The 24,000-nt window shown below is 39.4% G+C and overlaps 1 protein-coding gene across 1 annotated transcript in view; it reads left to right on the forward strand.

Annotated features, from left to right (window-relative positions):
• LOC115223942 (Golgi-associated PDZ and coiled-coil motif-containing protein-like) overlaps window positions 1-24,000 on the forward strand; it is a 402,854-nt gene that overhangs the window by 221,294 nt on the left and 157,560 nt on the right. The window lies entirely within an intron of this gene.

Raw genomic sequence — 24,000 nt, forward strand, 5'->3', positions numbered from 1 at the left:
ACACACACATGCAAACACACTCACACAAATGCAAGCAAGCCACCACACACAACACATGCAAACACTCAGCACCCTCACACACAGCCACACACACACACATGCAAACACACACACATACACACACACACATCCAAGCACACTCACCACACACACACACACACACATGCAACCACACACACACATGCAATCACTCATTGCACACATGCAAGCACACTCACACACATGCAAATACACTCACATACACATGCAAACACACATGCACGCACACACGCATGCACATGCACACACACACACTCATTGACATGTACACACATGGGCACAGGCACATGCACACACACATACATACACACACACCTACAAACACACATACACCAATACACACACAAACACATACACACAAGCACACATTCAAACACACACACACACACACACACACACACACTCACACTCAAATACACAATCACAGAGACACACACACACACACACACCATTGATATGTTTATAATATGGTTTAATTGAAATATTCAACTTTCTTCTATTTCATGGGGGAGCAACCATTCTGTCCCCTAAACAGGAACCTAAAGATTACCGAAAAGCCTTGTTGCCACATGTCAAATATGACAGCAGGAAACCAGCTCAGATGGCGGCTCCGATGGCTACAACATCGTGGCTTTCTCCTCATTAGCTGCTCGTTTTCTATTTATGAGATGTTGCTCTCACTACCTACAATGATTCCAGCTTGCCAAACATGAAGTTTCTTGGGAATTTAGACTATAACTGATGTTCTCAACACCATTTGGGACTCTTAATCTACCCCAGATGTCTGATCCAGTGATATTTTGTTTTACTTGTTGGGTTCTTTTTGTGCTGGCCAATGCCGTGTTCTTCCTGGCATTGTCTCGCGTGAGGTGTGAGGGTTTTCGTTTACAGCTTCTGTCGTCAGGCTGGTTGCAGATATGAAATGATCAGGGTTACAAAGTCATCATAAAGGAAAACCAGGAGGGTGGAAATACTAAAGAATTTTTGCTCATTTAACTGCTGCCGACATGAATTAATGGGCAAGTGGCTGAATATTCCTCGGGCACATGTACCTGTAATATGGCTTTAATTTTTGGCACACGGGTAGCAAGTTCAGGATAGAGGGTAAGTTGATTACATCAACCCCCATTACTCAACTGGTACTGCTTTTATTGATTCCAAAATTATGAAAGGCAAAGTCCACCTTGGTGAGCTGGCAGAAATGTTAGCACGCTGGGCGAAATGCTCAGCGGTATTTTGTCTACCGCTACGTTCTGAGTTCAAATTCCGCCAAGGTCAACTTTGCCTTTCATCCTTTCGGGGTCGATTAAATAAGTACCACTTACGCACTGGGGTCGATATAATCGACTTAATCCGTTTGTCTGTCCTTGTTTGTCCCCTTTGTGTTTAGCCCCTTGTGGGTAGTAAAGAAATAGGTATTTCGTCTGTCTTTACGTTCTGAGTTCAAATTCTGCCATGGTCAACTTTGCCTTTCATCCTTTTGGAGTTGATAAATTAAGGGCTGGAGTCAATCAAATCGACTACCCACCCCCTCCCCCAAAATTTCGGGCCTTGCGCCTAGAGTAGAAAAGAATAATGATAATAGTAATGAGAAAAATATCCGGTGGATAAATCCTGGGTTCACTTCACTGGATTAGGAATGTTTTTAGAAGTATAAATCAAAAACAATTACAAAGAATATGAAGACTGGTACATTTTTTCTGTTAATTTTTCCAGTTAGTTTTACAGCATAATTGGTTAACCAATTAGGCTGTATAATTAACTGGAAAAATTAACAGAAAACTTTGAAGATGTACCAGTTTCCATATTCTTTGTAATTGTTATATATATCTATATATATATATATATATATATAATATATATATGTTGTACTGTTATTAGTCATAAGACACCTGCTGTTTTTCGTCCTGTTTTTACCATTATTGCTTTTTGTATTTCATTTTTGTATTTCATTATTGTTTTTTGTATTTTATATTCGTGTGGCATAGTCCGTTTTTCTGTCCCTATTTCGTATACATTCGATCCTTCTTCCAAGAAATCTAATGCTCGTAGCTTAGTTTTTCTAATGCTCGTAGCTTAGTTTTTCCTGGGGGCTGGCCGGATCGGAGCGATCTCAAGATTAATCAGCCGAAATTGCAAAGATGATCCGGTTCTTGACTGAAGATTGAGGGCTTCGAATGTCCCGTCCGTGTTTTTTGTATCGTCGTCTAAGTGTTTTTGCGTTCTTGTCCAGTTTGTATTTTTCACATATAATATAATAATAATATATTAGTATTTATATATATATATATATTATATATATTATATATATATATATATATGGAGGTGCATGGCTTAGTGGTTAGGGTGTTGGACTCCCAATCATAAGATTGTGGTTTCAATTCCTGGACTGGGTGTGATGCCTTGTGCTCTTGCAAAACACTTCACTTCATGTTGCTTTAGTCAACTCAGCTGTAGAAAGAGTACCACTAGTGGAGGCATGTTGCTTTGTGGTTAGGATGTCAGATTCATGACCGCAAGATTGTGATTTCAATCCCTGGACTGGGCAATTTGTTGTATTCTTGAGCAAAACACTTCATTTCACTTTGATACTGTCGACTTAGCTGTAGAAATGAGTTTAGCCTGGAGAGGAATGGGTTCTACCAGGCTTTCTTGGTCAAGATATGCTGCATGGCTACTGTGCCTGAACGACCCCCAAGGAGTTAAGGGACTTGTCTATATATATATATATACTCTTTTACTCTTTTACTTGTTTCAGTCATTTGACTGCGGCCATGCTGGAGCACCGCCTTTAATCGAGCAATTCGACCCCGGGACTTATTCTTTTGTAAGCCCAGTACTTATTCTATCGGTCTCTTTTTGCCGAACCATTAAGTAAACACACCAGCATTGGTTGTCAAGCAATGCTAGGGGGACAAACACAGACACACAAACACACGCATATATATATATATACATATATACGACGGGCTTCTTTCAGTTTCCGTCTACCAAATCCACTCACAAAGCTTTGGTCGGCCCGAGGCTCTAGTAGAAGACACTTGCCCTAGATGTCACGCAGTTGGACTGAACCCAGAACCATGTGGTTGGTAAACAAGCTACTTACCACACATATATTGTGTGTGTGTGATGTGAGATTGTTGGGAGCTGTCTCCTCCTCTATTATTGTATATCAGTTGTACATTGTTTGTGCATCAGAATATATAAAAAATGTAAACTGTTGTTTGACTAGAAAGAGATTGGCTTTGGCACTGTGTCAGAAAGTTCTTGGAAGTAGAGGCTATTGGAATAGCAGGAGCAAAACAGACAATAAATTCTATAGACACTTGATCTGTCAATCAATTCTGCTCGACTGGTTTTTTAACCAATATACTGGCAACTTCTCTAAAGAGTGTCTTACATAAATTCACATCGTTTGTGTGTCAGAAACATTAGGAAACTTGTGTCTGTTTCTTTCCTAAATTGGTAAAATATAAGCGATGATAAAAGAATAACATTCAAATTTATTGCATGTTTGAATTTATTTTGTAACTCAGTGTATTAAACTGTGACTTGCTGAACATTTTATTGCACAAATAAAATTTGAAAAGTTTTTATGTGTAAATCTTTCTGATTTTCAGTTCTAACAAGTGTCTGATAGGAATCTGAAATAAAATTAGCTTAAATTACAAAAAAATAATTCAGTTTAATTTTAGAATCATAAGTTGAGTTTTTGAAGAATCTATCTTACAGGAAATGGATGATGAATCTGCTGTGTTCCAATGTGTTACATCAAATTTAACCTTCTAGTATCTAGATTACTCTGTCAGATGTACTGAGATCCCCTTTGGTGATGACTGACCATAGGATTGCACCTAGAATGTTACCCTCCCAGGCACAAATCCGGGCAAGGTTGTTTACGGAAGAGCAGCAGTCGCCCATGCATACCGGCCTCCTCTCTCCACGCCACCAGTGTTATCCAAGGGAAAGGCAAAGGGCCGATACAGCTTGGCACCTGTGACATTGCAACTCATTTCTACAGCTGAGTGAACTGGAGCAACATGAAATAAAGTGTCTTGCTCTAGAACACAACATGCATCCCGGTCTGAGATTCGAACTCACAACCTCATGATCGGAAGCTCAACACTCTAACCACTGAGCTATGCGCCTTCTGTCAGATGTAATACCTATTTATTCACATTATTTTCAATTAATTATGTATTATCTTATAGCTTTGAGATTTCGATGATGTGATTGCATATTTTTAGAATGACATTGTAGGGCAAGTGTGAAAGGCCAGATCTGGTCAGTTTCAACTTTTATTTATTCACATTATTTTCTATCAGTCATGTATTATCGTGTGCTTTGAGATTTCAATGATGTGATTGGCCAGAGCGGCTAACTGGCTTCCATGCCGGTGGCACATAAAAGGCATGATCATTACCAGCGTCGCCTTACTGGCACTTGTGCCGGTGGCATGTGTAAAAACATTCGAGCGAGATCGTTGCCAGTACCGCCTGACTGGCCCCCGTGCCAGTGGCACATAAAAGCCCCCTATACACTCTCGGAGTGGTTGGCGTTAGGAAGGGCATCCAGCTGTGGAAACTCTGCCAGATCAAGGTTGGAGCCTGGTGCAGCCATCTGGTTCGCCAGCCCTCAGTCAAATCGTCCAACCCATGCTAGCATGGAAAGCAGATCTTAAGCGATGATGATGATGAGAATTATGTTGTGTGGTGTGAAAGGCCAGATCTGGTCAGTTTGAACTTAAAACAGAATATTTGGACAGGATACAGCTGGTTTAAGTGCTGAAGTGTTAAAGTGGAGCTATTTTTACATATGACAGTTGTTGAGAGAAGAGCAAATACAAAATTCTGCTGATGTAGATTGTTAATGAGAACCAATAAAGTCAATGAAATACAAGAAAAATTATTCCCCTATTCACTTAGACTGTATATTTTCTCTTCCCATTCTGCCATCTCTCTTCCCTCACACAAGAAAAAAAAAAACCCCAACAAATCTCAAATAATCATTAAGCGTCAAGGAAAGAAGAAATTGAAAATAAATAATATTTGTTACCTTTTAGAGATGTTTTCTGTTTGTGTTTTTGGATAATGCATATTTTACCAACTAGCAAATACTGTAAGCTTTCATATACTAAATGAGCACCAGTTATTGATTTTACAATGGAAATAGCAGGAATGAGAACGGCTTTGGAACAACACCGGCAAGGAGTTCAGTATGGAAGAGTGGGTTTTCTAATACCAGGAACAACCCATTGGGGAAAAGAAGGAATCGGTAAAAGTCGTTATTGATTTGAATTTTAAAGAAAAATATGTTTCATAATTAGATTTTTAGTTAGAGGAACTCTCTCTCTCTCTATCGAATAAATATTTCAATAAAACCAACAGAAATAAACACTGTGTTTATAAAACCTGCTTTCCTCCATCCTAATTGCTATCTTATCACGGGATATACTTCTCTACCGTCTTTTAATCTGATTATTATGCATCGGTTTCACCTTGAGATTTCTCTTATTTTGATTGGGAAGACGAGAGAGAGAGAGGGATCCAACGGACAGACAGACAGACTGACAGTCAGAGGGAGAAACTACATGCTCGTGATGTTACTGGGGATATAACTGTGATTGGTGGTGGGGGAGGTGCATTACTTATTTAACAGCATGTGGATATCTGTGTGTGTACATGTGTGTGTGTGCGCATGTGTGTGTGCCTGAGTGTGTATATGTTTTTATTTTAGCTGCACAGCAATATCTGTAATGTGTAGGAGTAATTACTAATTTAACTGTGCAGTGATACTATCTCTACCTATCTATTTATCTATCTATATATATATCTATATATATATAGATATATATATATATATATATGTATATATATATATATATATATATATATATATATAAGTTCACAAAAATTTAGATTCAATGAATATGGTACTTAATTTAGATGCACCAGAATTCTGTATGGTGTTATCCATAAAATCCGTGGAGTGATTATAATCAAAATAAGCAAAGAGTCATTCTTGTTGCTTATTTTGATTATAATATATATATATATTATATATATATATATATATATATATATATATATATATAGATGTGTATATATAAGTTTTATGTGTGTATTATGTATGTATGTGTGTATTATTCATGTATATATATATTATGAATGTGTATATATGCTTGTATATATATATGTAATATTTGTTATGTTAGTCATGTGTATATGTGTATATGTGTATGTTATATTTGTGTGTATGTATGTGTATGTATGCATATATGGGTGTGTGTGTGTGTATATGTATATAGTTCTATCGGTACAGAGTTAAATAAGGAACAGCCCCTCCCACCACCACCACCACCACCATCACCACCTCCACCACCACCACCACCACCATCATCATCATCGTATAACATCCGTTTTCCGTGCCAGCACCGTCCAACCCTTGCTAGCTCGGAAAACGGACATTAAACAATGATGACGATGGTGGTGGGATGGCCTGTTCCTTATTTAACTCTGTACCGATATAGCTATACGTGGGTGCATCACTAATTTAGCAGCATGTATGATGCTGTGGATTGTTCTAGATAATAACTACGGGGACGTATGATATTGACATGAATGTAATCACAGGTGCAGGAGTGGCTGTGTGGTTAAGTAGCTTGTTTACCAACCACATGGTTCCGGGTTCAGTCCCACTGCGTGGCACCTTGGGCAAGTGTCTTCTACTATAGCCTCGGGCCGACCAAAGCCTTGTGAGTGGATTTGGTAATACAGAACTGAAATAAGCCCATTGTGTATATATATATATATATATATATATATATATATATATATATATATATATGTATATATATATATATATATATATATATATATATTATATGTATATATATATGTGTGTGTTGTGTGTGTATTGTATATATCTGTGTTTTGTATATCCTCCAACATTGCTTGACAACACCGATGCTGGTGTGTTTACGTCCCCGTTACTTAGCAGTTCGGCAAAAGAGACCGACAGAATAAGTACTAGGCTTACAAAGAATAAGTCCTGGGGGCGATTTGCTCAACCAAAGGTGGTGCTCTAGCATGGCCACAGTCAAATGACTGAAACAAGTAAAAGAGTAAAAGAGAGAGAGATATATTGTGAATATATGTGGGTGTATACAAATGCCTTTTATACACACACAACTGAGTGTATAGTTTTATGTTGCAGTGTCTGCAAACCTTGCTGTGTCCATGGTTCCGTGCGATTAATTTTTAAGATTCCTTCCTCCTCCCCTCGTCACCTGTCATAACGGGAATGTGTGGGTTTTAATCTCCTCCTCCTCCCCTGTCATTCCCCTGGTGTGCTTGTTGTTGATGTTGCGGCAACAACCGGAGTTGTTATTGTAAACAAGAGATCAATAATTTCAATTATTGATTGATTTTTCTGAAATCTTAATGTTTCGACTTTGAGTAGTTTTGATATCAATAAAACTGATTTATGGAAAGAAGAGGAGGATGTGGTGTCTCTCTATCCCCCTCTCTCTCTCTCTCTCTCCTCCTTTTTTATTTTTTTTCTATCTCTCCCTCCCTCTCTCGTTTTCCTTTTCTTTTTACCTCACTCTCTCTCTCTCTGTCATACGTGGGAGAGACAGTTTAACCAATCTACATTCAGCTCTCCCAAATTTCTGTGTGTGTGATAGAGAGAAGGGGAAAAATATAGGGAAAGAGTAAGAGAGAGGAGAGAAAGTGAGAGAGAAACCAACAAAGAAGCCTTTATATGGTCCCTACACCTACTGAAAACTACAGCCAAATCTCCCTCAAAATACAATATCTTCCTGTTTCAATGAAAGCAAGGACTCATTAGATAATATTGTCTTAACTGCACTATGACTGACAGAAAGGCATGATAGCCATAACTGGAATGTCTTCGTTGCATCAACTTAATTAGGCCTGACATGGAGTTAAGCTACCATGCGGCTTCGAAGCCAGCTTTGTAAATACAGGACTATGGTTGTGTGTTAGTAATGTGTATTCCTCACAAAAGGAATAAAAATCAATACTGTAAGAAATAATAACCAAATCCTCCTCATATTTCACCATACCATCTTAGATAAGAGAAGGCATTGTCATCATTTAACGTCCATTTCCAATGCTGGCATGGGTTAGGTGGTTTGACCAGAGCTTGTAAGCCAGAGAACTGCACCAGAACTCAGTTGGCTGTTTTGACTTGGTTTCTGTAGCTGGTTGCCCTTCATAATGCCAACCACTTTACAAAGTGTATTAGGTGTCTTTTACATGTCATGAGCATGGATGCTCTCTTATATGTCACTGGCACAGATGCCTTTTAAGCGTCACTGGCATGGGTGCCCTTTTCTGTGTCACTGGCACGGGTGCCCTTTTCTGTGTCACTGGCATGGGTGCCCTTTTCTGTGTCACTGGCATATGTGCCCTTTTCTGTGTCACTGGCATGAGTGCCCTTTTGTGTGTCACTGGCATGGGTTCCCTTTTGTGTGTCACTGGCATGGGTGCCCATTTGTGTGTCACTGGCATGGGTGCCCTTTTATGCATCACTGGTATGGGTGCCCTTTTGTGGGTCACTGGCATGGGTGCCCTTTTATGCATCACTGGCATGGGTGCCCTTTTATGCATCACTGGCATGAGTGCCCTTTTGTGTATCACTGGCATGGGTGCCCTTTTATGTGTCACTGGCATGAGTGCCCTTTTGTGTGTCACTGGCATGAGTGCCCTTTTGTGTGTCACTTGCATGGGTTCCCTTTTGTGTGTCACTGGCATGGGTGCCCTTTTGTGTATCACTGGCATGGGTGCCCTTTTATGCATCACTGGTATGGGTGCCCTTTTGTGGGTCACTGGCATGGGTGCCCTTTTATGCATCACTGGCATGGGTGCCCTTTTATGCATCACTGGCATGGGTGCCCTTTTATGCATCACTGGCATGAGTGCCCTTTTGTGTGTCACTGGCATGGGTGCCCTTTACATGTTACTAGCATTGCCACTACCATGATTTCACTTAGTTTGACATATCTTTTCAAGCACAGCAAATTGTCAGATGTCTCAGTCACTCCTCATTGCCCTCATGAGACTCAAAATTTGAAGATCATACTTCACCACCTCGTCCCATGTCTTCTGAAGTCTACCTTTTCCACAGGTTCCCTCCACAATTAGAGCTTGACTCTTTTTTATGCAGCTGTCCTTGTCCATACGTATTACATGACCATACCTATTTCTTTATTACCCGCAAGGGGCTAAACACAGAGGGGACAAACAAGGACAGACATAGGTATTAAGTCGATTACATCGACTCCAGTGCGTAACTGGTACTTAATTTATCGACCCCGAAAGGATGAAAGGCAAAGTCGACCTCGGCGGATTTTGAACTCACAACGTAACGCAGATGAAATACCGCTAAGCATTTCGCCCGGCGTGCTAACGATTCTGCCAGCTCACCACCTTAATTACATGACCATACCATCTCTTGCACACCACATCTGATGTCTCTTATACCCAGTTTTTTTCTTAAGACACCTGCACTCTGTCATGTGCACACCAACATTGCACATCCAGCTGAGCATGCGAGCTTGATTTCTTTCAAGCCCTCACATGTCTTCTGCAATTACAATCCATGTTTCACTGCCATGTAGCATGGCAGGACACAGAAAATGGTTCCTACATGGGAAGCACTCCGTCGGTTACGACGATGAGGGTTCCAGTTGATCCGAATCAATGGAACAGCCTGCTCGTGAAATTAACGTGTAAGTGGCTGAGCACTCCACAGACACGTGCACCCTTAACGTAGTTCTCGGAGATATTCAGCGTGACACAGAAAGTGACAAGGCTGGCCCTTTGAAATACAGGTACAACAGAAACAGGAAGTAAGAGTGTGAGAAAGTTGTGGTGAAAGAGTACAGCAGATCACCACCATCCCCTGCCGGAGCCTCGTGGAGCTTTTAGGTGTTTTTGCTCAATAAACACTCAAAACGCCCGGTCTGGGAATCGAAACCGCGATCCTATGACCGCGAGTCCGCTGCCCTAACCACTGGGCTATTGCGCCTCCACGGTTCCTACATAAGTGCTTTTTAAAAAGAGAAACTTATGTATGAACAGAGCACCTTTAACCAAAAATGCCTTCAATCAAAACTGATCTGGCACAAAACAAGAATTCCAGTATGCTCCAAGACAAAGTTAATCTCTCTGTTAAGGATAGTTTTGTCTGAAGGAACATTAGAAAGACCAAAGTAAACAGTTGGAGACATTTTGACACCAAACTAAAGCAAAACAAACCAAACCATTTCTGCTCGTTAAAACATTAATCAGTTTGTTATTTATCTACAATTCTTACCTAATTAATTCTTCCGCGTCTCTGGAGGCAAATAAAATCATTTTCCCTTTCTATTTATTGTGATAAATTCTGTGTAAAATAGATTCGAAACCAATTATATTTTTATGCTGCTATTCTGCCTCTCACAACCGAAAAAAACCCAAAAAAACTCCAGTTGTTTTGGTGGTCCGATATTATTATTATTATCGTTACCTTTCCTGATTCGCCACCTTAATGGGTGTTTTTATTTATTTATTTATTTTTTTTTTTTTTTACAGGTAACTGTTTGTATCATTGAGTAATTTCAATTTAGCTTGTGTTGTAGGTTTTCATGTGTTTTCCTTCCGCAACCATCAAATTATTGAGCTGTACGATTCATATGTAACAATTAATGAAACTATTTATGCAAAAAAGTACGGCTGTCAGCAGAAATTTCCTGCTCTTGTTATAAACTATAATCTGCATCCTTACTTCCAATGTTATTATTATTATTATTATTATTATTATTATTATTGTTGTTGTTTTCTCGCTCACGTTGTTGTTTTTCCATTACTCTGACACACTCCTCACTTCCAGCAAAATGAATTCCTAAAGACTCTTTTTGTCGTTGCTTTGAATAAAGCCCCTTAGAAAAATAAATATTTGAAAATAAAAATGTGATAAACACATCCAAATATTTGCACACCGCTTATGTGTGCGTTAGTGTATTTGTGTGTGTGTGTGTGTGTGTTTATTGTTTTACATGCCAAACCCATTAAAGGGGTCAGAACTACAAGGTATGTAGAATATGGTGTGTGTGTGTGTATATATTTATAGTTTAGCAACAAAAACTGGCAGTGTGGTTGTAATGATATTGTTACCAAAATATAATACGCACACATATATACACACACGACATATATATAGGCGTAGGAGTGGCTGTGTGTGGTAAGAAGCTTGCTTCCCAATCACATGGTTCCAGGTTCAGTCCCACTGCGTGGCATCTTGGGCAAGTGTCTTCTGCTATAGCCCCGGGCCGACCAATGCCTTGTGAGTGGATTTGGTAGACGGAAACTGAAAGAAGCCCGTCGTATTATGTGTGTGTATGTGTGTGTATTTGTCCCACTATCATTGCTTGACAACCGATGCTGGTGTGTTTACGTCCCCGTCACTTAGCAGTTCGGCAAAAAGAGACCGATAGAATAAGTACTGGGCTTGCGGAGAATAAGTCCCGGGGTCGATTTGCTCGACTAAAGGCGGTGCTCCAGCATGGCCGCAGTCGAATGACTGAAACAGGTAAAAGAGAGAAAAAGAGAGTATAGGTGGAGGAGTGGCTGTGTGGTAAGAAGCTTGCTTCCCAATTACATGGTTCCAGGTTCAGTCCCATTGCGTGGCACCTTGGGCATGTGTCTTCTACTATAGCCTTGGGCCGACCAAAGCCTTGTGAGTGGATTTGATAGACGGAAACTGAAAGAAGCCTGTCGTATACATATATGTATGTATATGTGTGTCTGTGTTTGTATCCCCATCATCTTCTTACACCTGATGTTAGCGTGTTTACATCCCTGTAACTTAGCGGTTCAGCAAAAGGGATCGATAAAGTACTTGGCTTACAAAGAATAAGTCGTAGGGTCGATAGACGTTGTTCCTTCATGGCTGCTGTGAAATGACTGAAACAAATAAAAGTATATATACATGTATATATCTGTATGAAAACCTTTCATTGTAATTTTATTACAATTTTTTGTTGTCTTTTGTGAGTCCCTCAACTCCTTGATAGAGTTAGGAGGGCGCAGAAGGTAAAGAACAAAAAAACAAAATCAAAAAAATGAAATAAAGATTAGAAAGTACCCTAGGACTTCTACTTTATTTATTGACCCCTAGAAGGATGATGAAATGGTAAGGCTGACTTTGGAGGATTTCTCAAACTCATAGCACAGATACCTGGAATCAATACCAGAAAACAGGAATGGCTGTGTGGCAAGTAGCCTGCTTACCAACCACATGGTTCTGGGTTCATTCTCACTGCGAGGCACCTTGGGCAAGTGTCTTCTACTATATCCTCGAGCCAACCAAAGCCTTGTGAGTGGATTTGGTAGATGGAAACTGAAAGAAACCTGTTGTATATATGTATATATATATATATATTATATGTTTGTGTGTCTGTGTTTGTCCCCCCAACATTGCTTGACAACCGATGCTGGTGTGTTTATATCCCCATAACTTAGTGGTTTGGCAAAAGAGACCAATAGAATAAGTACTAGGCTTACAAAAAATAAGTCCTGGGGTTAATTTGCTCGACTAAAGGCGGTGCTCCAGCATGGCCACAGTCAAATGACTGAAACAAGTAAAAGAGTAAAGAGAGATGTTGCTCTACTGACTCTGCAAGCTTGGGGTTCATTATTGTGTTATTAACACTAATGATGGGAAAAACTAATTTAATTGGCTTGCTCCAATTTGTTGATTAACTTCTAAATTAATTAAAACTCAGACAGAAGAAAGGCTTAAAATTTTAAACAAGAAATTCCTTCTTTCTGTTCAGATCACAGGATTAAATGGGAAGCAATAATGGAATACAGCAAAATGTCCCTAAGAGGTTTTATTTAGTTTACCTTGGACAAAAATCACAGTAACAATGGTGTATATACATTAAGTATGATACATAGATGGCTGTGTGTGTGTGTGTGCATGCATATATGGAGGCGCAATGGACCAGTGGTTAGGGCAGCTGACTCGCGGTCATAGGATCGCGGTTTCGATTCCCAGACCGGGATTTGTGAGTGTTTATTGAGCGAAGACACCTAAAAGCTCCACGAGGCTCCAGCAGGGGATGGTGGTGATCCCTGCTGTACTCTTTCACCACAACTTTCTCTCACTCTTACTTCCTGTTTCTGTTGTACCTGTATTTCAAGGGGCCGGCCTTGTCACTCTCTGTGTCACACTGAATATCCCCGAGAACTACATTAAGGGTACACGTGTCTGTGGAGTGCTCAGCCACTTACACGTTAATTTCACGAGCAGGCTGTTCCGTTGATTCGGATCAACCGGAACCCTCATCGTCGTAACCGACGGAGTGCTAAAGAAGAAGAAGAAGCATATATATATCTTGACAACTGAAAGAAGAATCATTTATTAGTTTCCAAATATTAGCTTTGACCTCAAGTTCCACATTATTAGGAATGGCAGACCATCATTTTTAGAAACTATTTATCTATTTTTTTCCATGTTAATTGTTAACAAGGGAAAAATACTCATCTATTTATATATACACATATATCTAATAATATCAAGGTAATAAAGATTTTAGAAATTTTTACTACCAGTGGCCTAGCATATAGAAAAATTAGTCAATAGACTAAATATTATTCATATAAAATACAGTGTGCATTTAACCCTTTAGTGTTTAAACCGGCCATATCAGGCCAAAATTGTCTTCCTGTTTTATGCTCAAACCAGCCAGCTCTGACCTCTCACACCTACCCTACAAAGTCATTCTAAAAATAAACAAGGACAACATCAAAATCTCAGAGTTACAAGATGCAGTACAATTAATTTAAAATAATGTAATTAAACAGGCTTTAGATTTGACAGAGTAATCTGAATGCAAAAGGGTTAAACACATTTAGAGGTTACCCTCATAGGACTCCCTTACGCTAGAAGGAACAGCTAAAGTTCAAACCACTAATAAGGGATAAATGTACACTGTATTTTTTGTATGTGTGTATATATATATATATATATATATATATACACACACTTAAGACCCATCCTCTATAGCAGAAGTGTTTAGCCCCCCCCCCCATGAAGAGGATTGGCCTGCAAGAGTCCTGTGCTAGTACCATATAAAAACACTCATGCTGGTACCATATAAAGGTGCTCATGCTGGTGCCGTGTTAAAAGCACCCAGCACACACCGTGAAGTGGTTGGCATTAGGAAGGGCATCCAGCTAATAGAAACCAAGTCAAATCAGACTGGAACCTGTTGCAGCTATTTAGCTGCCAACTCTGGTCAAACCGTCCAACTTATGCCAGCATGGACAACAAATGTTAACGGATGACGATCATGAGGTTGTGAGTTCGAATCTCAGACCGGGATGCATGTTGTGTTCTTGAGCAAGACACTTTATTTCATGTTGCTCCAGTTCACTCAGCTGTAGAAATGAGCTGTGACATCACTGGTGCCAAGCTGTATCGGCCCCTTTGCCTTTCCCTTGGATAACACTGGTGGCGTGGAGAGGGAATGCCGATATGCATGGGCAACTGCTGGTCTTCCATAAACAACGTTGCCTGGACTTGTGCCTGGGAGGGTAGCTTCCTAGGTGCAATCCCATGGTCAGTCATGGCCAAAGGAGGTCTCCACATATATATATATTTAGGACAGTTGTTGCAACTATGATAAACTGAACAAATTGAAAACTGATTCCTGAAGAGCAAAAGAACTTGACAACTCTTTACTCTTTTACTTGTTTCAGTCATTTTGACTGTGGCCATGCTGGAGCACCGCCTTTAATCGAGCAACTCGACCCTGGGACTTATTCTTTGTAAGCCCAGTACTTATTCTATCGGTCTCTTTTGCCGAACCGCTAAGTGACAGGTACGTAAAGACACCAGCATCAATTGTCAAGCAATGCTAGGGGGACAAACACAGGCACACAAACATATACACATACACACACATATATATATATATACATATATACGACAGGCTTCTTCCAGTTTCCGTCTACCAAATCCACTCACAAGGCTTTGGTCGGCCCGAGGCTATAGCAGAAGACACTTGCCCAAGATGCCACGCAGTGTGACTGAACCCGGAACCATGTGGTTGGTAAACAAGCTACTTACCACACAGCCACTCCTGCGCCTGAAAGAAGAATCATTTATTAGTTTCCAAATATTAGCTTTGACCTCAAGTTCCACATTATCAGGAATGGCAAACCATCATTTTTAGAAAAATAAATTTATTGAAGATTTCCTTGGTAATTGTATTTTTGTATAGTTTTGAAAATATTTCTTTTGTCTCATTTTTATTTTTTTATTTTTTTTTTTATCCTGGAATATTTTTCTGGAATTTTATTTCAAGATCGAAATGATGTCTTTGGAATAAGAATGGCAAAATAATGAAAAGAAATAAGTTGTTTTGTTTTGAAAGAAGACTGTCTGCTTCTTTTATTGATTTTTAAATAATAAACATTTCTGTGTCATAATTGATGGCAATTAATATGGTCGAAGTCTTCTTAAACTGAGCGAACTCCCTAACAACAACAATAGCATGAATTAAAAGTGTAAAATAAGAACAAAAACTGAGTCAACATCAGTTTAGCACTCAAGTGTCTTCATTGTTTTATTAAGTGAAACCCAAATAAATAAAATATTGCTTTATTAAGTAAAACAAAATGAAACATATATATTTCTTTACTACCCACAAGGGGCTAAACACAGAGGGGATAAACAAGGACATACATAGGTATTAAGTCGATTACATCGACCCCAGTGCATAACTGGTACTTAATTTATCGACCCCGAAAGGATGAAAGGCAAAGTCAACCTCGGCGGAATTTGAATCAGAACATAGCGGCAGATGAAATACCTATTTCTTTACTACCCACAAGGGGCTAAACACAGAGAGGATAAACAAGGACAGACAAACAGATTAAGTCGATTACATTGACCCCAGTGCATAACTGGTACTTAATTTATTGACCCCGAAAGGATGAAAGGCAAAGTCGACCTCGGGGGAATTTGAACTCAGAACGTAACGGCAGACGAAATACGGCTACGCATTTCGCCCGGCGTGCTAACGCTTCTGCCAGCTCATATAATAATTATAATCATCATCATCATCGTTTAACGTCTGCTTTCCGTGCTAGCATGGGTTGGACGATTTGACTGAGGTCTGGCGAACCAGATGGCTGCACCAGGCTCCAATCTTGATCTGGCAGAATTTCTACAGCTGGATGCCCTTCCTAATGCCAACCACTCAGAGAGTGTAGTGGGTGCTTTTACCTTCCACCGGCATGAGGGCCAGTCAGGCAGTACTGGCAATGGCCATGCTCAAATGGTGCTTTTTATGTGCCACCTGCACAGGAGCCAGTCCAGCAGCTCTGGCAACAATCACGCTCGAATGTTTTTTCATGTGCCACCAGCACAAGTGCCAGTAAGGTGATGCAGGTAACGATCACACTCGAATGGTGCTTTTTAGATGCCACCAGCATGGAAGCCAGTCAGCTGCTCTGGCAATGATCACACTTGGATGGTGCTCTTAGTGCTCCACTAGCACGGATATAATAATAATAATAATAATAATAATAATTCCAAATTTTTACATACGGCCAACAATTTCAGAGGAGGGGGTAAGTTGATCAGTTCAACCCCATTGTTCAACTGGTACTTATTTTATCGAACCCCAAAGGATGAAAGGCAAAGTCAACCTCGGTGGAATTTGAACTCAGAACATAAAAATGGACAAAATGCTAAGCATTTTGCCCAGCATGCCTTATTATTAATAATAATAATAATAATTTCTACTCTAGGCATATTGTTAGAAACAGCAAGGATTCTAAGGAAGGTGTTAGAAAGTTGAAGCAAGAATGACTCAAAGGTAATTTGGTCATTGGATATGATTTACTCTTTTGGTATAGTGTTAGTATACATCTGCCAGAGCAAAATTATCAATGAAAATAATAATAATAATAATAATGGTTTCAAATTTTGGTACAAGATCAGTAGTTTTATGCGGAGGGAGTTAGTCAGTTGCATTGAGCCCAGTGCTTGACTGGTACTTTATTTCATCAGCCCCCAAAGGATAAAAGGCGAAGTCGACCTTGGCGGAATTTGAACTCAGAACATAAAACCAGAAGAAATGCTGCTAAGTATTTTGTCCGGCATGGTCTTGGTTCTGCCAGGTCACTGCCTTAATAATAATAATAATAATTTCAAATTTTGGCACAAGGCCAGCAATTTTGGGTGTTGGGTAAGTTAATTATATCAACCCCAGCACTCAACTGGAACTTATTTTATCAATCCCAAAAGGATGAAAGGCTAAGTCAGCTTCACCAGAACTTGATCTCAGATTGTGAAGACAGACACAAAATGTTGCTAAGCATTTCACCCAGTGTGCCAATTACTCTGCCAGCCAGCCGCCTTAATAATGATTGTTGTTTGTTCCTTCTCGAGCCACGCCTAACTCATAAGGGCCAGTTTCCTTGGCGTATAGGTTCCCCACCTGGACAGGACGCCGGTCCATTGCAGGTGAGCTGCAAGATGCAGGAGGAAAGAGTGAGAGAAAGTTGTGGCGAAAGAGTCAGCAGAAGTTTCGCCATTACCTTCTGCCGGTGCCACATGGAGCTTAGGTGTTTCGCTCATAACCACACACATCGCCCAGTCTGAGATTCAAACCCGTGATCCCTCAACCGCAAGTCTGCTACTCTAACCACTAGGCTATGTGCCTCCCCTTCATAATGATTAATTAAACAATAACAACCAAGAGATTTTGTAAGCTTTCATAATCTTCTTGGATTTGAAACAAAATTTGAGAGTGCATAAAATTGTTGCTATATGTCAAATATAGCATTTTTATAACTTATTTATTGATTTTTAAATGGGTTTTTTTAAATAATTAATTGAGTACAAATGAGAGGAATTATAGTTTTGCTTGACACCTATTTAAAGTTATATCTTCTTTAATGCATTTTTGTTACTTTCACTTTCAAAGCCTGCAATACGTAATACTCCCACTTGAAGATTTTACCACACCCACAAACCCACACTCATGTACAAGCTCACTTTTGCCATGCCCACATACCTACACTAACCACACCCACAAGTCCACAATAACCAAATCCACAAGTCCACAATAGCCACACCTACAAGCCCACACTAATGTATAAGCTCACTTTTCCATGCCCACACTAACCGCACCCACAAGTCCACAATAACCAAACCCACAAGTCCACAATAGCCACACCTACAAGCCCACACTAATGTATAAGCTCACTTTTGCCATGCCCACATTGCCTACACTAACCGCACCCACAAGTCCACAATAACCACACCTACAAGCCCACACTAACCCCACCCTCAAATCAATGTCTTGCCTACACAGATGTCTAAACACATAGAAATACTATTCCGTTGTTTTGTTGCAGTCAATGTTTTTTAATCTCTTTTAATTAATGTCACTCTGCCACACTGCTCCATGACATTTAGCTGTAAACACGCTACAGTCATAGGGGTTATTGCAAAGTTACGTTCATATCTGGATTAATATTTACAATTTAGCTAAATTCTGGTTTTATCGATAACTTATCTGAAAATGAAATTTTATTGCTGACAAATTAGATTCAGAATTGAATAAAATTCCCGAATCAGGTAAAATGAGAGAAGTTCTAGTTTGATGTATTGACCATCAGCATCATTCAGAAGTAGGATTCAGTTTATCTTTCTGTTTTTTCTCTTTCTTTTTCTTGTTTCAGTCATTAAACTGTGGCCATGCTGGGGCATACCTTGAAGAATTTTAGTTGAACGAATCAACCTGACCCCCAATACTTATTATTGTTTTGCAAAGTCTAGTACTTACTCTATCAGTCTCTTTTGCTGAATTGCTAAGTTATTGAGACATAAGCATACCAACACCAGTTGTCAAGTGATGGAGGTTGGGGACAACTCCATGATAGATCATTAGCCACTACACATTTTTTTCTCTCCTTGTTTTTTCTGTGTCCCTTTCTGAAGAAGAGCGTACGCTCGAAACGTAAAAGACTTTTTCTATTCCTGAGCGTTATACTAATACATCTGTTTGTTTTGTACACCGCCTTTCTTCATCTTTTGTTTTTTTCGTAAACTCTCCCTGATATATATATATATATATATATATATTCACACACATATATGTGTATGTATAGAGTATTTGAAGTGGTGTTTGAAGCAGATGAACTTTATGATGAGATGGTAACAAATGACTTAAACACTTAAAAAAAAAGAGTTTATGATTTAAATTAAACATGCCGCTGGACTGGCTCCTGTGCAGGTGGCACACAAGAAGCACCATTGAGCGTGGCTGCTGCCAGTACTGCCTGACTGGCCCTCATGCCGGTGGCACATAAAAGCACCCACTACACTCTTGGAGTGGTTGGCGTTAGGAAGGGCATCCAACTGTAGAAACTCTGCCAGATAAGACTGGAGTCTGGTGCAGCCATCTGGTTCACCAGTCCTCAGTCAAATCGTCCAACCCATGCTAGCATGGAAAGCGGACGTTAAACGATAATGATGATGAGGAGGAGGAGGAAATGTTTGTGATGTTACTGACTTTGTTTTGTATAAATACTCTGTATAAATAGAATCACTTGCATGAAATCCTAAATAAAAATAAATTAGATTTATAATATATTGGTTTGATATTTCAGTGAAATATTTGTATCAATAGAGGAGTCTGTCTGGATGAGAAAACTGTTTTATCATATTACTAGCAGTATCGCCCGGCGTTGCTCGGGTTTGTAAGGGAAATAACTACAAAGCATTTTTAGAGAGTTATAGCCAAAAAATAGCAAAAAAATGGGGAAAAAATGATGGTAAATTTTTTTTTGAGAGTTAAAAAGGTCAAGTTGCATCCCCTAGACAGTCTGTGGTTTGTGTTTCTGATTCTCAACCCCATGTCGAATTTATTAATTTTTTTCAGAACTGGGGGAACTTTTCAAAATTTTCGCTGAGTTAGTTTTGAATTATGACATTGGGCTATGTGTGTGTCAAGTTTCATCAGAATCGGTTGAAAGCCGTGGTCAGGGTGAGGGTACAACCTAACAGACACACAGACACGCAAACTGCCGTTTATATACAGAGAGATGATTATCATTTGTGGATAGTTATGAGATGCTTATCGGAAAAGGTCTGGTTGGAGATCCAAACTTCCGAGTTCTTTTACATTATATATTAGGTGCTTGTGTGGCTGTGTTGTAAGACGTTTGCTTCCCAACCACATGGTTCCAGGTTCAGTCCCACTGCATGGCACCTTGAGCAAGTGTCTTCTACTATAGCCACAGGCTGACCAAAAGCCTTGTGAGTGAGTTTGGTGGACAGACTAATAGAAGTCTGTCGTGTGTGTGTGTGTCTCTTCCACCCCACTGTTTGACAACCGGTGTTTGTGTGTTTATGTCCTTGTAACCTAGTGGTTTGGCAAAAGAGACCATTAGAATAAGTACCGGGCTTTACAAAACAATAATAATAATAATAAGTACTGGGGTTGTTTCATTTAGATAAGATTCTTCAAGGTGGTGCTTCAGTTTGGTTGCAGTCTGAAACAAGAAAAATGAAAAATAATTTTTAAAAAAAACAAAAAAAAAGAGAGATAAAGTGATAAGCTGGCAGAATTGTTAGTATGCCAGACAAAATGCTTAATGTCATTTCATCCAGCGTAACATTTCTGAGTTCAAATACCAGTAAGGCCAATGCTACCTTTCCTGTTCTTTCGGGGTCAGCAGAATAAGTAAAGTTACAGTCTTGAGTCATACCAGACTCATTTGGTCTGGTTTCCCAGTTTTCATGGCATATATATATATATATATATATATATATATATATTCCCCACCTGGACGGGATGCCGGTCTTTCACAGGATTACTCACTTTTTTCCAGCTGAGTGGACTGGAGCAACATGAAATGGGGTGTTTTGCTCAAGAACATCACGCATCGCCCAGTCCAGGAATTGAAACCACAATCTTACAATCATGAGTCCAACACCCTAACCACTATGCTATGTGTCTTCGCTAGCACAATAAGTACCATTTAAGGACTGATGATATAACTGACTTGAAGGTGGCAAGCTAGCAGAAACGTTAGCACACCAGGTAAGACGCTTAGTGGTATTTCGTCTGTCTTTATGCTCTGAGTTCAAATTCCACCACCGACGTCAACTTTGCTTTTCATCCTTTCGGGTGTGGGGGGGTCAATAAATTAAGTACCAGTTACTCTCTCTTTACTCTTTTACTTGTTTCAGTCATTTGACTGCGGCCATGCTGGAGCACCGCCTTTAATCGAGCAACTCAACCCCGGGACTTATTCTTTTGTAAGCCCAGTACTTATTCTATCGGTCTGTTTTGCCGAACCGCTAAGTAACGGGGACATAAATACACCAGCATCGGTTGTCAAGCAATGCTAGGGGGACAGACACAGACACACAAACACACACACGCGCACATACATATATACATATATACGACAGGCTTCTTTCAGTTTCCGTCTACCAAATCCACTCACAAGGCTTTGGTCGGCCCGAGGCTATAGTAGAAGACACTTGCCCAAGGTGCCACACAGTGGGACTGAACCCGGAACCATGTGGTTGGTAAGCAAGCTACTTACCTCACAGCCACTCCTGCGCACTGGGGTTGATCTAATCGACTAGCCCTGTCCCCCCAAATTTCAGGCCTTGTGCCTAGAGTAGAAAAGATATAATCGATTTGGGTTTTAAAACCTCAAAACGGATTAAGCCTTGAACTGTTCTTGGAAGGGTTTTTTTCTTTATTATTTTATTGTTTTTGCAATAAGAACTCCTGTTTATTTCAGGCCCTCGTTTGACCCTATTATCTCCCATCTCTACCCTGGACTGTCTTATTTTCAACCTTTCAACTTTACAAACATCAGCAAAGCCTGATCGTTGCATCTCTATTTTACAACATTGTCTCTTTCTTTTCACACGAATCCAAAATCATGTTTTATTACTCTGCCTCGGTTGTTCCACTCTTTGATCGCACCAGTTGATGGATGCACAAACACAGAGTAACTTGTATGCGCTGCATATACACTATACACACTGCACTCACATATTGCACACATACACACAATACGTACATCTATTTATTATTATTTTTTTTATTTTATTTTTTTTTTTATTATAGTTCATTTTCCAGTACATTCAGTTGTAAAAACTGTCTTTAATCTCTGTTTTAATAGCTTATTTTCCACTTTAGATCTAAATCTGTTTTACTAGAGTTATTTTAATTTCAGAGTTGTACTTGTTTGCTAAAGAATTTCATCTGAGACTGTATAGCTGGAACTGAAACACAATTACAATCTGCTAGCCACGAGAATAACTTCACACACACACACACACACACACACACACACACACACAATCTCTCTCTGATGCTCTGGTACATTGTCCATGATGTAGAATTAGAACAAACACTTTGATACATAAACAACATTATATAACCTGCGCCACCTAAGGACAACAATTCCACAGTTTACCGTTTATTTATTTATTTCATTTACTTCTTTCAGTCATTTGACTGTGGCCATGCTGGAGCACCGCCTTTAGTCGAGGAAATCGACCCTGGGACTTATTCCTTGTAAGCCCAGTACTTATTCTATCGGTCTCTTTTGCCGAGCCGCTAAGTTACGGGGACATAAACACATCAGCATCGGTTGTCAAACGATGTTGGTGGGGACAAACACAACACACAAACATACACATATATATATACATATATACGACGGGCTTCTTTCAGTTTCCGTCTACCAAATCCACTCACAAGGCTTTGGTCGGCCCGAGGCTATAGTAGAAGACATTTGCCGCTAAGTGATGGGAGACATAAACACACCAGCATCGGTTGTCAAGCAATGCTAGGGGGACAAACACAGACACACAAACATGCACTCACATATATATATATATATATACATATATACGATGGGCTTCTTTCAGTTTCCGTCTACCAAATCCACTCACAAGGCTTTGGTCGGCCCGAGGCTATAGCAGAAGACACTTGCCCAAGGTGCCACGCATCTTGGGACTGAACCCGGAACCATGTGGTTCGTATTGCTATTTTGATGCATAAATCTTCAAGATTTTGATTTTGCCTTTGACTTCATTCCATAGTTAAGGTTACTTGAAGCGTAACACAAAAACATATATGGAGATAGGTAGGGACAATCAGAATAATATAAATACCTACCACTACAGAATATAAAACCAAACTGAATGTGTAACAATAGTATGTGTGTGTGTGTGTTCTAATGGCAAACATGACTCTACCACAATGCAGTGACTTTTGGGTTATTTGATCACAAATATGTTTCATTCGCTTCTCATCCCTCTCCTCTCCCCATCTATGTGTTTGATCTATGGCACTTGAAGACAATTCTATAGACCAACAAACAGCTTTTTATCGCATACCAAGTTTGTGTTTGTAATATATGTGTGTAATATATGAATGTATGTGTGTATATAGATGTGCATGAATATATGTATGTGTATATGGATGTGTATGTATATATGTACATGTTTATATGGATGTGTATGTATATATGTGTATATGGATGTGTATGTATATAGGTGTATATGGATGTGTATGTATATATGTATGTGTTTATATGGATGTGTATGTATATATGTGTATATGGATGTGTATGTATATAGGTGTATATGGATGTATATGTATATATGTATGTGTTATATGGATGTGTATGTATATATGTATGTGTATATGGATGTGTATGTATATATGTGTATATGGATGTGTATGTATATATATGTATATGGATGTGCATGTATATATGCATGTGTATATGGATGTGTGTGTGTATGTGTATACGGATGTGTATATGGATGTGTATGTATATATGTATGTGTATATAGATGGGCATGTATATATGTATGTGTATATAGATG

Source organism: Octopus sinensis, linkage group LG24, assembly GCF_006345805.1.
Source record: "Octopus sinensis linkage group LG24, ASM634580v1, whole genome shotgun sequence".
Classification (NCBI taxonomy): Eukaryota; Metazoa; Mollusca; class Cephalopoda; order Octopoda; family Octopodidae; genus Octopus; species Octopus sinensis.